Raw genomic sequence first — 16,761 nt, 5'->3', positions numbered from 1 at the left:
ACACTTGAAACAACTGCAATGTACACCCCATTACAAGTAATATGAATACAGTCATACCTTGGAAGTTGAATGGAATCCATTCCAGAAGTCCGTTTGACTTCCCAAACGTTCGGGAACTAAGGCGCAGCTTCCGATTGGCTGCAGTAAGCTCCTGCAGCCAATTGGAAGCCGTGGTAGCCACGGCCGACATTCAGATTCCAAAGAACGTTTGCAAACGAGAACACTCACTTCCAGGTTCACAGTGTTTGGGAGCCAAAACGTTCGTCTCACAAGGCGTTCAGCTTCCAAGGTATGACTGTACTACATAACTGGAGAATGCTACTAGTTGCAAGGTTTACAACAAGATCAAAACAAATTCCAGAAGAGCAAAATCTAGAAGTTGTAGCAACAGAAGCATTTTAAAGAGGTAAATGGTCTTTTGGCTCTCTAGAGGGGGAAAAGGAGCATAAGAAAAGCATGATGGATCAGACCAAAGACCCATCTAGTTCAGCATTCTGTTACCACAGCAACCAACTATATGCCTATGGGAAGCCCAGAAGCAGGACACAGTCCTATCTATGTTTTGCATTTTTATCTTTCAACTGCCTTGAGACGTAGTCTGGGGGAAAGGCGGGATGTAAATGAATATAATAAAAATTAAAATAATAATAATGCCCCAGTCACTGGTATTCAGTAACTGCAGCCTCCATACGCTCAAACATTTCTCCAATGAAAACAGGGAAATCCTAGTTCATAATATTAATAATTTTATTATTTATATCCCGCCCATCTGTCTGGGTTTCCCCAGCCACTCTGGGCAGCTTCCAACATGTATAAAAAACATAATAAAACGTTAAACATTTATAACCTTCCCTGTGCAGGGCTGCCTTCAGACGTCTTCTAAAGGTTGTAAAGTTGCTTATCTCCTTGGCTTGGAGGTCTCATAACTCCATACCCTCCAATGTTTCTCCAATGGAAATGGGGAGGTCCTAAGGAAAAATGGGACATTCCAGGATCAAATCAGAAACCGGGACAGCTTTTGTAAATCCAGGACATTCCTTGGAAAATAGCAACACTTGGAGGGTCAGGGCCTCTGATCCCGGAAGTAGTATACAGCCTTAAGGACTAGTGTCCACTGAGAGCCTTACCCTCCATGAATTTGTCCAGTCCCATTTTAACATCATTGAAAGTGATGGTCATATCCATTTTTTCCCCATTCAGGAAGGTTTTTACATGTTCCATATTTTATACAACACCTCTAGCATATTTGGATGGGCAATGTAACAAAATTTTGCTAAATCTATGTGTATGTGATCAAAATATAGTCAAGAACCTATGTACAGAACTTGTACATCAAGTTCATTTTCTATTCTGCCAGACTGCCAGGAAGAGATTCCTCACAGGTCTTTTCAAAGTTCAAACTGGATTAATAAATTCCAGCAGAACCCATTATTTGCTGTCTGGTTCAGATAAAAATGTTAGTTTTAAGACAGTAACATTAGTAATAGCCGCTGAAACAAAATCAGATATAAGTAGGTACCACTGATTGCCATGGAGACCATCTGATATAATATTTATCGCAATGCTACTGTTGCAAATGTAAATCTTTCCACCTTTATAAAAACACATAGTAATTTGCTATATTGCTGAGCAAGTGTGGATCTAATACCCTGAGCTATATAGATAAGATACATCATATCTAATACCCTGAGCTATATAGATAAGATATATCATATGTAACATATTGCTTTTACAAGGAATGTTAGTTTAAATAACACATCTTTTGGGGGAAATGGAACCAATTCCATTCTCTTTTTCCCACTGCTTTCCAATGAAATTAGCTCACATTTTCAATTGTCAGTCACGAGGTGTAGAAAAATTAAGCATATATGTGGATAAGTATGTGTAAAGCTGACCTTGATACCTGGCAGCTAAGATGTCAACTCACTCCACTGAAAAGTATTGCATATGAAAACAAAAGAAATGGAAGTTCTTTCTGGGGTGCTATACCTGGGATGGTCCATTGACATATGCAAGTCATCACTTGAAATTTAAGACATCCTCAGATAATAAATGTGTGTGTATGTGTGTGGACCTGCAGATATATACCCTCCAACATTTCTCTGATGAAAATAGGGACGTCCTATTCAACAACAACAACAACAACAACAACAACAACAACAACAACAACAACAACAATATTTATATCCCCCCATCTGACTGGGTTGCCCCAGCCACTCTAGGCAGCTTCCAACATATAAAACAAAATAAATAAACATTAAAAACTTCCCTATACAGGGCTGCCTTCAGATGTCTTCTAAAAGTTGTATAGTTACTTATCTAATTTGGCTCAAGGGTCCAATGAAAATAGGGATGTCCTACCATACCTTCCAACATTTCTCCGATGAAAATAGAGACATCCTAAGGAAAAGCGGGGCATTCTGGGATCAAATCAGAAACCGGGATGCCTTCTGTAAATCTTGGACGGTCCCTGGAAAACAGGGACACTTGGAGTGTCTGCAGATGACAAAGGCAGATAGCAGGGTGGTCAGTCATGGTGTCTCCTGGCCTAGTGTTGTGTTGTGTTGTGTTGTGTTGCGTTGCATTGCGTTTTGACACAGTGCTGCCAAGAACATCTTGAAAGGCACGTTTTCACATAACTGCAGAAAAGTACAACCAAAATTACCATAGAGCTGTGGCAACTCTTATGGAATGTAAGGTTATAACATTTGGAGCTATTCATTTTGGAAAAGAAGCAAGTAATGATAGACATGTATATAATTAGGCATGACGCAGAGGAAGAAGATATAGTGAAGTTTTTGTACATTTCACATAGTTCTTGAATTTAGGATGATCCAGTGAAATAAATGGTGAAGGAGCAGTGGCATAGACAGTTCTCCCACACAGGGCACTGAGCTGAGGGGGCGTAAAGTAAACAATAACATCAACAACACCTATATTTATGCAGGTACCTACAGAAAAGATCAATTTTAAAAGCAACTGTACCAAAAGGAATTATGAGGAATTGTTGTGAAAATAAGAAATGGAGGGGGACAAATTTTGTCATTGCTCAGGGTGCCACATTACCAAAGTCTACCCCTGTGGGGAGTCTGGAGAGACAAGGCCAATGACTTCTTTGAACTTCCCCAAGATGCAGCAATGGTCAACAACAAGCAGCTTTGAAAAGGGATTAGACAAATTCATATTACAAAATATATGAACCAAAATTCACACTTCTCCAAACTGTGCAATACAGTTCTTCAATCAAGTTGTATGTTCAAAACTGCATCTACTAGGATAAAAATGCCTGTATTACCAAAATAACATAAAAATGCATTATATTAGTGTAAATTGCTTTGCAAAATAATATGTTTATATTAGGCTATGTTAGGAGAAATTCACTTATGAATTTTCATGGGGACTTTCTAATTACAGCTGATACAGAAATGTGGAGAACTGAATTCAAGCTTAGAAAAATAAGAAATTGAGAGAAATCAAAATTTGACAGTTGCTCATCCTCAATGACTACCGTAGGAGAGGTCTGTTGCCCTCAGGCCCTGACAGTGGGTTTCCCATAAGCATCTGCTTGACCAAAGAATGTCAAATTAGATAAAACTTTGGTCTTATACAGCAAGGCTGTTCTTATGTCCTTATATAATCAAATCATTTTTCCAAACTGTGAATTTACAGTGCATGTTCTTACTATGAATATTTAAAATCTAATTCTCCCCATGAACGCTTTGTGTTGACTTCCATGCTACACTTGTTTTAATTTCGAGGAAGCATTAAAAAGACGTGAAGCATTTTCTAAGTGTTAGGTTGAAGGGAGGGGAATTTTGTTTCTGAGGAGGGCTTTATTTCAAAGAGACTGATATGGCCAGTCCATTTACCTACTAAGTAGTGGCAATTGTACTGTTTCTACTGACTGACTCATTACAACTCTGCCAAAAGTTTATCACTACACTTCCCTAGGCTTCTATTGAATCCTTGCCCTATGGTTCTTTCTTAATAAAATCTGAATTACTACACCCGCAGTACAATTTCACTAATTTCTAACATTCACCACTGTGAGAACAGGATGCTGGAACGGATAGGCCACTGGCCTGGCCCAGCAAGCTGTTCTTTTGTAAAAGAAGAAGAAGAAGAAGAAGAAGAAGAAGAAGAAGAAGAAGAAGAAGAAGAAGAAGAAGAAGAATCATAGAGTTGGAATAGACCACAAGGGCCATCGAGTCCAACCCCCTGCCAAGCAGGAAACACCATCAGAGCACTCCTGACATATGGTTGTCAAGCCTCTGCTTAAAGACCTCCAAAGTAGGAGACTCCACCACACTCCTTGGCAGCAAATTCCACTGTCGAACAGCTCTTACTGTCAGGAAGTTCTTCCTAATGTTTAGGTGGAATCTTCTTTCTTGTAGTTTGGATCCATTGCTCCGTGTCCGCTTCTCTGGAGCAGCAGAAAACAACCTTTCTCCCTCCTCTATGTGACATCCTTTTATATATTTGAACATGGCTATCATATCACCCCTTAACCTCCTCTTCTCCAGGCTAAACATGCCCAGCTCCCTTAGCCGTTCCTCATAAGGCATCGTTTCCAGGCCTTTGACCATTTTGGTTGCCCTTCTCTGATCACGTTCCAGTTTGTCAGTGTCCTTCTTGAACTGTGGTGCCCAGAACTGGACACAGTACTCCAGGTGAGGTCTGACCAGAGCAGAATACAGTGGCACTATTACTTCCCTTGATCTAGATGCTATACTCCTATTGATGCAGCCCAGAATTGCATTGGCTTTTTTAGCTGCCGCGTCACACTGTTGGCTCATGTCAAGTTTGTGGTCAACCAAGACTCCTAGATCCTTTTCACATGTACTGCTCTGATGAAGAAGAAGAAGAAGAAGAAGAAGAAGAAGAAGAAGAAGAAGAAGAATAGTAGTAGTAGTAGTAGTTTGGATTTGATATCCCGCTTTATCACTACCCTAAGGAGTCTCAAAGTGGCTTACAATCTCCTTTCCCTTCCTCCCCCACAACAAGCACTCTGTGAGGGGAGTGAGGCTGAGAGACTTTAGAGAAGTGTGACTAGCCCAAGGTCACCCAGCAGCTGCATGTGGAGGAGCGGGGAAGCGAACCCGGTTCACCAGATTATGAGTTCACCGCTCTTAACCACTACACCACACTGGCTCCCAGTTATAATATTCCAATAGGTTCTGTTATGCCATGCTCAACTAATTAAACTTCAGAACAATTCCAAAGACGGTACTAGAAACTTTTAAACCATCTTAAACTGACTTGTAAAACTCCTTATGTAGTTACTCAAAAAATGCTCTTCCATGGGATACAAACTGGTCCAGGATTACAGATAAAGATAAGTTTCAGTGGTCAACCTGTCTCTGTTTCCGGTCTAAAAAACATGCATTCATAATCCAATATATTTATCCAACTGTAAGCACATGTTCATAGCCCAGTTGTGAAAAGGCCAAATATGGTCAAATTAAAAGTCAATTTCCAATGATCTGTTTCAAAACATGTTTTTCTCAAGACCAAAAAGAACACTGAAATGACGACCATCGTCTTTTAAAAGCATACGCAGTATAAATATATTCTATATCTCATTCTCATCTGGTTATGGATACTAAAATATTTGCTTTCTGTGACTAAGCTTAGATATTCAAAGGCAAACATTATATGAAGGCAGCAGTCCTTGAGCCACAGAATGACATGATGAGCAGCTTCAAAGGGAATTGTTTACAAGGTCATTTCAGATGGATGAACTATCCCTTCTTTCATTCTTTACCTGGTCTTTTGAACAGATAATTCAAGATGGTTCAAGTGGGGCAAAATTAGGACTCAGCATGCACTAGCCAGCCCTTCCATAAAACGTGAAGACTGTGGTTTCTGCCTCGTGTATTTTTTGTGATTTTCATACTGTTCACATACATTTGGGACAAACATGCAGGTTGGTTCGCCCTCTCTCCCAATCAGCATTTTTAAATGGGAACAATTACATTCTGTTTGACCTTTGAGGGGTTATTTCTATTATAAGCTGTCCATTGCTGCCACAATGATATCTCTTTTCTAGTCCGAGCAAGGTTGTTCCCCTATTATGCTTCAGCTTTCGTTTCTATTGACTGTGGCTTCTTACCCATTCCGTAGCTGATATTATTTCGATGTGCTGTTACCTAGAGATAGACAAAGCTGCTGACGAACGTCGGGTTGCTTTCAAAGGCCTGTGAAAGGTGGATAAAGTTTTGCATGCTAGGAACCTTTGGCTTGCCAGACCCTCAGGGCCGACTTAAGTCTACAGGTTTACCTGCCCACTCTCAGGTGGCAGGGGGAGGGCTTGAAACCCCAGGTGAGTGAGAGCACCTTCCCTACTGAGGCTCCGTAAGCAGGTGAGAAGGAATGCTCGCCCTCACTTCAGCTAGACCTAGGAATACCCGCTTTAGCTAAGGTTCTTTTCTTTAGAGCTACCCCAGCCAATAGAGAGGGTGATGCTGCTGCCTCAGGTTGTAAAAGCCCTCTCCCCGGTAGCAGCCCCATGGCCACCCCACTTGCCCTGCTGCTGCCTCCTCCAGCAGCAGAGAGACGACGCCACCACCAACCCAGAAGAAGAAGAAGAAGAAGAAGAAGAAGAAGAAGAAGAAGAAGAAGAAGAAGAAGCAGCAGCAGCAGCAGCGCTGATTTCAGGCAAGATCTGGGGCAAAATCTCACCCACAATTGGTGCAATCTTGCCTGAAATGGGTGCCGATGGCGCTAGCGTTTTCCTGCCAGTAGCGAATGTGGCAGGGTACGTGGCGGTGGCAGAGAAGACAGTGGCTGCAGTGGCAGCAGGAGCAAGTAGGTGGTGGCACCTCAAACAGTGAAATGGTGTGTGCTACCCTGCTTCTCTTCATTGACATGTTTGCTCATTGGTTAACTTTTGCGTCTTTTATTTGAATGACATGCGCTCAGTGATCCTTGGTTAATGCTTATTGTGTCATGCTTAATGGCAGCACAGGGCCTACTTCCTGTGACATTGCCAGGGGCCACCCCTAGGCGTGGCGTTTGGGGCCCTGAAAACTCGGGGTCTGGGGTGCTCCTGGCCTGGAAACCCTCATGAACCTGTGGATCTCTGGTAAATTGTTTCCAATCCCATTTTTTCATATACAGTCATACCTCATGTTACGTTTGCTTCATGTTGCATTCTTTCAGGTTACGTCCCGCGGCAACCTGGAACTACTGGAAAGGGTTACTTCCGGGTTTCACCGCTCACCCATGTGCAGAAGTGCAAAATAATGTCACGTGCATGTGCAGAAGTGCCGAATTGCAACCCGCGCATGCGCAGATGCGCCGCTGCAGGCTGCGCTCTTTTCATGTTGAGAACGGGCCTCCGGAACAGATCCCGTTCACAACCAGAGGTACCACTGTGTGTGTGTGTGTGTGTGTGTGTGTGTGTGTGTGTGTGTGTGTATTTTATTAAATTTGTATACTGCCCTTCATCCCTAGATCTCAGGGTGGTTCATAACATTGAGTCTGCAGTCCTATACCCACTTACCTAGAAGTAAGTCTCATTGAACTTTTAAGTAGGTGTGTTTGGGATTTCAAAAAGCAAAAAAGAAGGAAGGCGTACAGGTCCATGACCTTGTTTGAAGCGGGCCTAGCAGCAACTTAAAAACAACAACAAAAAAAACCTTTAAAATTAATCATAAGCAAAACCTACTGAGGAAATACCTGCTTGATTTCCTGTACTCTGTTCCGCTCATAGTTCCTGGTCAACATGAATGCTTTTAGTCAACAGAGAATTGGCTCTGGGAGTATAGTTCTGGCAACATTTAAACAACCAATCCAAGCAGAAGACAAAGGCAATTTGTTTCTCCAGACCATGCTTTTTTATTTTAGTCTGTATTTTTAATGAGAGAACCAGCTGGTAAAAATGTCAGAAATTTCAAAGTGATGTCAATGACCTTGTTCACACATAACACCAAGCCAAACCATAGCTTAGCACAAATGCGCAGGTGTTCTTCGTATGCAGCACATGGTTTGTTAGAGGAGACAAACCTCAAGCTGGGGTTCAGACAACACACTAAACCAAACCATGGCTTAGCTGGGGGTGGGGAACTGGAGCTGGGCAACTGGGCCACAGGCCACACTGACAAGTGGGTGTGGTTGCCTGGCTGTCAATCACCTGACATCACCATGACACCAAGTGAAGCATTTACCTTTGTCCACATGATTTAAAATTAAAATCCGCAGGCCACTAATAAGCCTGCCATATTGAACTGATTTGAATAGCATGAACTTCTTGAAATGAAATCACAGGATGAGCAACATTAACTCTGAAAGAGCTTCAAGGGCTCTTGAGATTATTTTTCAAAGTTCCATACAGATAGGTTGTTCTCAACATTTTGCCCCAGTGCTAATTAGACGAAATGAGTTTTACAATGCCTAGAAAAGGAGGTCTAGCCATCAGAAAGGACTCTTGGATAACACACATTTGGCAAGCAATCACTCAGTGAGGGGTTGGGAAGCACCTGAAACAGATGCTGATTTTCATCTGCTCTGCCAATTGGGCATCTGAATTTAAGATGGAAAGATGAAGGGCTGGCTTGTCCTTAGGCTGACACCCACACACAGGAAGGCTCAGCCACACACAGAAACTGTACTCTGGATATCTAAATATCCTGGCACAGACCCCCAATTAGCACCATAGCAGCTCTTTTCTAGTTTATTAATTGTGATCAACTGCTGCCCAAATGATAGGGTTACATTCTTTGGGTGGAATTAAACACTGAGCTACTACTGAGCTACTACTGTTCAAGCATATCAGCTTGCCAGATAGAACTACCCCTCTCCCCCTTGTGCACTGATGAGCCAATTTGGGGAGGCACAGGGGTGTGGAGTGAATGGGAGGGGAGAAAGCACAAAACCCATTGCACATTCTTGTTTTGTGATAGCAATGCACACACACTACAGTTTCATGCAGAAGAGTAAGTGATGCCTGTGGGAATGGGGGTTATTGTTTTGTTGTTTGCCTTGCTTATTTAAATGTGTTTTGTCTTGTATTTTGTTCTGTGCAAACAGAAGTGGGGACATACTGCCAAGCCCCAACCTCTGTGGCGCATCATTGCTATACATATTAGAGCCATCCACAGTTCTGAAGCAGTCAGCTCCTCGACTAGAGGAAGCTCAGGGGGCTAGCACCCCTGCACAATCAGGCTGGTAAACAGCATGGGAGTCGACTGCAGTTCGGCAGAGGCAGCCTCCAGTGTGCTCAGCTATGTTCCTATCTGTATGGAACACTACTCTGTCCTACCTTGCCCTGCCCTGGTAGGCAGCAGCAACATCACTGCCAGGAGGGCAGCTCTGTGCACTTGCCACACCGGTCACCCCTGGGGACCCTCCACAAACAGGGGTGGCTCCTTCCTTCAGGCCTTTGTCCTCAAATTCATAGAGTGCGTAGAGATGACATGCTGGAGAGGGCAGGGCTTGGCATTAGGTCCCAGCTTCCTCTTGTGTGTTCATTTACACACAAGAAGATAATAATAATAATAATAATAATAATAATAATAATAATTATAATTATAATTATAATTATAATTATAATAATAATTTATACCCCGCCCATTTGGCAGGGTTTCCCCAGCCACTCTGGGCACTACCAACAAAGTATTAAAATACAGTAGTCTGTTAAACATTAAAAGCTTCCCTAAATAGGGCTGCCTTCAGATGTCTTCTAAAAGTCGGATAGTTGTTTGTTTCCTTGACATCTGATGGGAGGGTGTTCCACAGGGTGGGCACCACTACCGAGAAGGCCCTCTCCCTGGTTCCCTGTAGCCTCACTTCTTGCAATGAGGGAACCGCCAGAAGGCCCTCAGCGCTGGATCTTGCCTTTAATTCAGATGGCCAAGCCAACTCAGTCAGTAGAGCGCGAGAGGGTTGTGGGTTTGAGTCCCATGTTGGGTAAAATATTCCTGCATTGCAGGGGGTTAGACTAGAGGACGCCCGTGGTGGCTTCCAACTCAACAAATGTTTTGATTCTGTGATTCCACTAAGTCCTACTCAGGGCAGAGCTGTTGTAATTAATGCACCTAAGTACAGATAGGTAGCCGTGTTGGTCTGCCATAGTCAAAATAAAAAAATTCCTTCCAGTAGCACCTTAAAGACCAACTAAGTTAGTTCTTGGTATGAGCTTTCGTGTGCATGCACACTTCTTCAGATACACTGAAACAGAAGTTGGACAAACAGGCAAAACCTTACGCAAAAGAATAAACGGACATAAATCTAACATCAAGAATCACAAAACAGAGAAACCAGTAGGAGAACACTTCAATCTCCCAGGACATTCTATACAAGATCTCAAGGTAGCTGTTTTACTACAAAGGAATTTCAGAAATAGACTGGAAAGAGAAGCTGCTGAATTGCAACTCATTACCAAACTCAAAACCATGGAGAGACCTGGTCTGAACAGAGACATTGGATTCTTATCTCATTATACATGACTAAGCCATTTTTCACCTTCTCACCCCTTGCCTTTTCCTGTAAGACCTATTGCAGTCGTTAAGAGTCGTCAACAGGCTCATCTCAGCTATCTGCCAATCTCCCATTCCCACCACCCTTCTGAGTAATACCCCTCCCCACCTTCTCACTATATAGAAGGATCTGGCAACTTCTGTTTCAGTGTATCTGAAGAAGTGTGCATGCACACGAAAGCTCATACCAAGAACTAACTTAGTTGGTCTTTAAGGTGCTACTGGAAGGAATTTTTTTATTTAATGCACCTAAGTTTGACATGTCTCTTAACTTCAGTAGATCTACTCTGGGTAGTTCTATCACTGAACACCACCCAGAAAATCTTGCTACTTGATAAGTTCATCAACCTGTACTTAATTCCTTTCTTATACATTGTATTAGTCACCCTTTAACGCCTCACTTCATTAGGAACATAATGCATCCCTTACTTCTTCAAATGAGCCCCATTCAGTCATTAGCCCTCTTCAGACCTTTATTCATGACAAATGAATCTGTGGAGGGAGAAATGCATTTGTCATCTTTATTCTAATATGTGTAGAAAGCCTCTGAAAAGAGCTTTTGTTCAAACTAGTAGTTTAACTGGATTCTAATGCTGTCTTTGTATGGTGCTAGGTTATTCAGGGAGACTGGAACTGCAGACAGAATGAAATCACATGGCAGAAGCTATTAGCATTCCAGCAATATTGTCACTATCATATGTGAACTTTCTTGCCATTGACAGATACTGTCAGTACCCTGATGAAAGACTACCATGTGAAGAACTGGTACGTGATGTGCATTCCATAAGTGTTTTGTTTTGTTTTTGGAAGCCATTTTTATCATTTTGAACTGGCCAGGAACACAGAGCCTTCTGTATATCACAGATGCACACAGACACAGGCATCTTGATAGGTACTGGGACATGTTCTCTCTCTCACACACACACACACATACACACGGGGGGGAGAGAGAGAGAGATTTTCTTACCCCCCCCAAATGAATTAGGAGTCACTCCCCACTCCTCTGTCACCAGGCTGGTTGTCACAATCACAAAACAACTCTATGGAGGAACTTATTACTAGGATGTAAAACAATTGGCCAGTCAGCATCTTCCATTCCCCTCTTGCTATCTCAAAAAAACAACAACAAACAACAACCTGCTACAACAAACAACAACCTGAGTAGTCTGCATATACAGTGGTACCTCGGGTTAAGAACTTAATTCATTCTGGAGATCTGTTCTTAACCTGAAACTGTTCTTAACTTGAGGTACCACTTTAGCTAACGGAGCCTCCCGCTGCCACCACACGACTTCTGTTCTCATCCTGAAGCAAAGTTCTTAACCTGAGGTACTATTTCTGGGTTAACGGAGTCTTTAACCTGAAACGTCTGTAACCTGAGGTACCACTGTACATGGCTGGCATGTGATAGACTTAGACTAGACCAAAAGCAAAGTGACTAAAGTAGAAATCCTGTTTTGCCTACTGTATTTCAGAACTCCCTGGCCTGCTTCTGTTGTTAAACACCAAGTCTGCCCAGAATAAACTATCTATTATTCACAGATTGTTCATGGATGGGGGGGGGGGGGCAACTTAGCATGTATAACTGAGGCTTGGGTGGATGAGCTGGGTAACTCTATGCTAACCCAGCTGTGTCTACCTGAATACTTGGTGACATGCCATGTCAGAGTGTCAGAGAAGTGCAGGTAACCATCATTCATAAATAAAAAAAATCCATCTCTCTTGCTAGGAAACTGATCCCCACCATTTTGGGGTTTAAATGGTTGTTTGTGGTGTTGGATCAGAAAGAACAGGGATATTGTATAGTGTGGCATCTTCTCTCTCCACCCGCACTAGAACCTCCCTAACTGAGCTGGCAAGATGTGGTGATGGGGAATCCATCGTGGTTGTGTTGGGGGACTTCAGTGTCCACTCTGAGGCTGCTTCAGATAGGCTGGTTTGGAACTTCAGGGCCTCCAGGACAACCATGCGAGCTGTCTCCATACATGATTGGCCTGACACATGTGGCCAGACATACCCTCAACCTGGTCTTTGCCAAAGAGTGGATCTGTAATACCCCACTGATGGTGACGAGGAGGGAATCTTTGTGAGTCTGTTGTCATGGGGAGGTCACTTTTTGCTGTCTGTTGTCACGGTCAGACTGACTCCTTCACTCTGCAGAGCTCACCTTATTCTTTTGATTGTGATTTGCTTTAAATGATTCTAATACTATATTTTTAAATTATTGTAATTCACCTTGCGACTTCATAGGGAAGGGTGAGTAAAAAATGTAACAATAAAGGCAGAAGAAGAGAGAGGATGGGGGGGGGGATTTGCCGGTAAAGTCCCTGCTGTAAGCAAAAAGTCATCACTTATTCCACATATACCGAAACAGTACCAATTGTATTGAACACACACCGCTCCTCCTTTAAGCTTATTTATCTACTTGAATAAGGAGTGATTTTACAGCAAGAACAATTCTATTACTTTCATGAGATTTGTTTACAGGGACAGGGACATTGTTAATGGAATACCAAGCTCCATTTGGGACAATCAAATTCCAAACATTTGTTTCCCATGTACAATTTGTTGATGCCTGCGGCAGACATTCTAAATTGCTGCTAGTTAATAATGAACAAAATAGGCTGGTGAAATATGCTGTTGAGTAAATAGATTAGTTCCTGCACAAGGACTCTTATTCCCTTAGAAAAGGCCAGTAAGTACCACATGTGAAAAAAGTTGGCTATGAATATGAGAGCTAATTTCCATCTAATATTAAGTGGCAACTCAAAAGCGCATTCATACATTATATGTCAGGTCTAATATATGCTAATATATTAGCAGCCAGAAGCAGTCCTATTTAGCTGGTTGCAGCCTCTGGGAGCTCGTGACCAGAACCTGTAAACAGGGGCATTTGCAAGGGCATTTTGAGGGGTGAAGGTGGAGTGCTGTCCCACAGTGCATGTGGTAGGACCCAGAGGCATGGATGGCAAGGGAGCTGCTGCAGTTGCCTGCAACTCCTGTACCATGTTTGTCCTCCAGTCTCACAATATGCAAAACTACACCTGCAGCAAGTACAAGCTGCTTGCCTTGCTGGAAGAGCAGGGACAGCAACCTGAGGCCCAACTATCCACAGGCGAGTTGTCAGGCAAGGTGAGGAATTTCTTGATAGAGCAGAGTGTACCGTCCTGGAACAGCGACACTGGTGGGGTGCACCTAGGGAGGGGGAAGATCGCCCATTTCCGGAGACAGACCCCTGGAGGAACGTGACACACAGAAGCAGGACATTCAGGAGCCATGCTGTGTCACTAGAGCTGCAAAATTAATTCCATGCCCTCATCTCAGACACCAGGGAGCAAGGACAGCAGTTGCAGACCTCAGAATGCACCAAGGCAGCTGTGGAAAGTACAGCGTACAGAACAATTCCTGCCAATCTCCAGAGGAGGAAAAGATGTGTGGTGCTGGTAGGTGACTCTCTACTGAGGGGGACAGAGTCAGCAGTGTGCGGAGGTAACAGGATGTCCCGGGAGGTATGCTGTCTTCCATTTGCAAAGGCTGCTCAAGCCACACCCAAAACATTTCCACATGTGTTGGCCCCACCTGCATAGTCCCTGGCTTTCCTGTGTTGAGGAAGGAAAGTCTGCAAGGGAAGCACAACAAACAGATATGATTGTATCTGCCATATTTAGGCTACAGAAAGTATTCTCATAGCAGTTCCCCCCCCCCCCCGAGGTTGGTTCAGGGAGTAGTGACAAGGGAGTGGGCCTTTTCAGTTGTGGTTCCCTGCCTGTGGACTGCTCTCCCCACCAAAGTCCACCTGGTGTTTTCTGTGCCAGGTGAAGACCTACCTTTGGTTGTTGTTGCTGGTGTGCTGCCAAAGTTTCCAGTGGCTGTTATGGGAGTTGTTATGGGAGTGTTTTTATATTAGTTGCTTGTAGACCTTCAGGTGAAGTGCCTAACAAGTCTTAATTGATCCATATTCTTATTGTATAATATCAAACAGGTCCCATAGGTACATGAAACTATGTTGAACCAGGGTCTTCGAGAGAAGGAGCTCTGTTATTCAAAATAAAAATGAAAATCTGATACTTATTTCTTGTTACATATCTTTGCAAAATTTCATGGGTGGTAGTCGAAAGCAGTTCTACAAGTCCATTTAGGGGGCTCACTTTGTGAGGCAATTGATTACTGGGTGGCTTTAGTCCACTGTGCAACTACAGCTTGACAGTTGGAGCCCAAAGTTGTTTGCAAGGCCAACAGTGTCAGGCCTGGTCTCCATTCATTACAGCTCTCCACTTTGGCCTTTCGGAGGAGCATGAAGGACTGAGGTGCAATTCAGCCTCAAACCGGAATAACAGCTGACGTCCTCAAAAGGATTACCGTAAGCAGACAAACATTAAAATGCCATCAAGTTATATAAGCCCTCAGCCAACAAATGTAATAGTTAAAGTTATGTTCTTTGTGTCCTCACAAGCAAAACAGAACAGTATCCAGACAAGATTCTTGGCAACACGCTTCATTATTTTGGTTTCAGAGCTGTTACTAGGCAAAAGTAATGTGGTAGTCATGCCTTGGCCTGCTCAATGTACAATAGAGCCCTTCTGCCCCCCACCCACTTTTTTTTTTACTTCGTCCTTCTTTTCACAGCACTTATTATGCTTCCGTACCAAAGCAAAATGCACTCACTCATTGAATAATTGTAGTTATTATTCAAAGTATAGTCTCAAAGAAAGGCATCTATATGCATCCAATTAAAAAGTATGGTATTCTTCTGAGACTCCTGAGTGCTGCTGCTTAGGTTCTGAGTCTCTTTAGTACTGCTGGCTAGCATTTTACTGAGACTCTTGAGTACCAGCAAGCTAGATCTAAATATGCTGCCTTCACCCAAAGGTGTGCAAAAGTAACAAATTGCTGTTCTAAATTTTTTGCCTGTGAGCTTATAATAAACAGCCCTTGAAAATGCAGTGATGTAATATGCAAAGGATTCAAATTATGTGCCAGCAGCCATATTCTGACAGGTTTGGGGGTTTTTTTAAAAAAAGGAAAAGGTTTTAATAATGCTGTGCTTTTTTAATAGATTTTAATAGATTTGTTTTTTATATTGTTTCCATTCTATTACAGTTTAGTTACTTTTTAATCATTGTCATAAATCTACATATAGTTTTTTGTATTTTATCTGTGTGGTTTTAATTTGCGTAAGCCTCCTTGGTTTGTACTTCAGGGAAAATCAAACTATGGTTTAAGACAGGGGTGGCCAACTCCTAAGAGACTGTGATCTACTCGCAGAATTAAAAACTGGCAGTGATCTGCCCCCTTTTCAGGGGTTCAGGGCAAAGTTGGTGAGCTTTTTTTAGGGAAGAGGAAAGCCCCGGCAGATCGCTGGGGAAACAAACAGCCTCACTGAGTAAACTCCGTCTTCCGTTCTGCAGGTCGTGCAACAATGGAGGGTGGGACCGGATTCTATTTTACCGACGCGAAGGAGAGGGACCCAGCAATCTACCACAATCTATCAAAACCTCCCGGAGATCTACCAGTAGATCACGATTGACCTGTTGCACATCCCTGGTTTAAGAGGACCAGGCAAACATGTGGGTTCACAGAGAGGAGCTTGCAACTTTTTACTCTAGTGTTGTGCTGAGCTAAGCCATGTTTGGTTTTGTCTATGGCTCATGGTTAGTGGGGAGAGAGCTGAATCACAGATGACATGCTAACCTTGGATTAACTCAGCATGGTGCATCAGCAGAATAGACCAGGGAGAAGCTTGGTTCAGAAACCCACATATTCACAAGGTCCTAGCGAGTCATAGTTTGGCTTACCTGATGTGCAAACAAGGCCACAGGAAAATAATAGCCAAACCCCCCCTGAATGCAGGATAACAAGGTGTGCTTCAGGCTCCTTCAACCAGCAACAATCTCTACTAAATACAAGCTCTGCTCCCGCTCAAAATCAAAGTGATGCAATTCATGGAGTCAGCTTGTCAGTGCTACTCTTGCCTTATCACAGTGTGAAAAGCTACTTTGTCACCTAGCATCAAATAAGGATAGCCTGCTGTTGTGCCAGGTGGGGAAACAGCAACCAGAGAGAAGCCTTGTTATTCTCTTCTGGAAGACATCATTTATGTTCCAGTCAGTCAGGCTTTACCCTGGACCAACCAAGCAGACAACAATGTCATGAACCGCCTTGATAAAGGAAATTCTGACAATTAAGCTCTAGACAAGCAACAGCCTAAATATCTGAAGCTGGGGCACTTCTCCAAACTATTAAATATGCAAGCCAGTGCTTGGAATCAGACACATTACTAAAA

The sequence above is a fragment of the Podarcis liolepis genome, assembly GCF_965112155.1.
Source record: "Podarcis liolepis genome assembly, chromosome: 2".
NCBI lineage: Eukaryota > Metazoa > Chordata > Lepidosauria > Squamata > Lacertidae > Podarcis > Podarcis liolepis.
Note: the sequence above shows the minus strand (reverse complement) of the source record.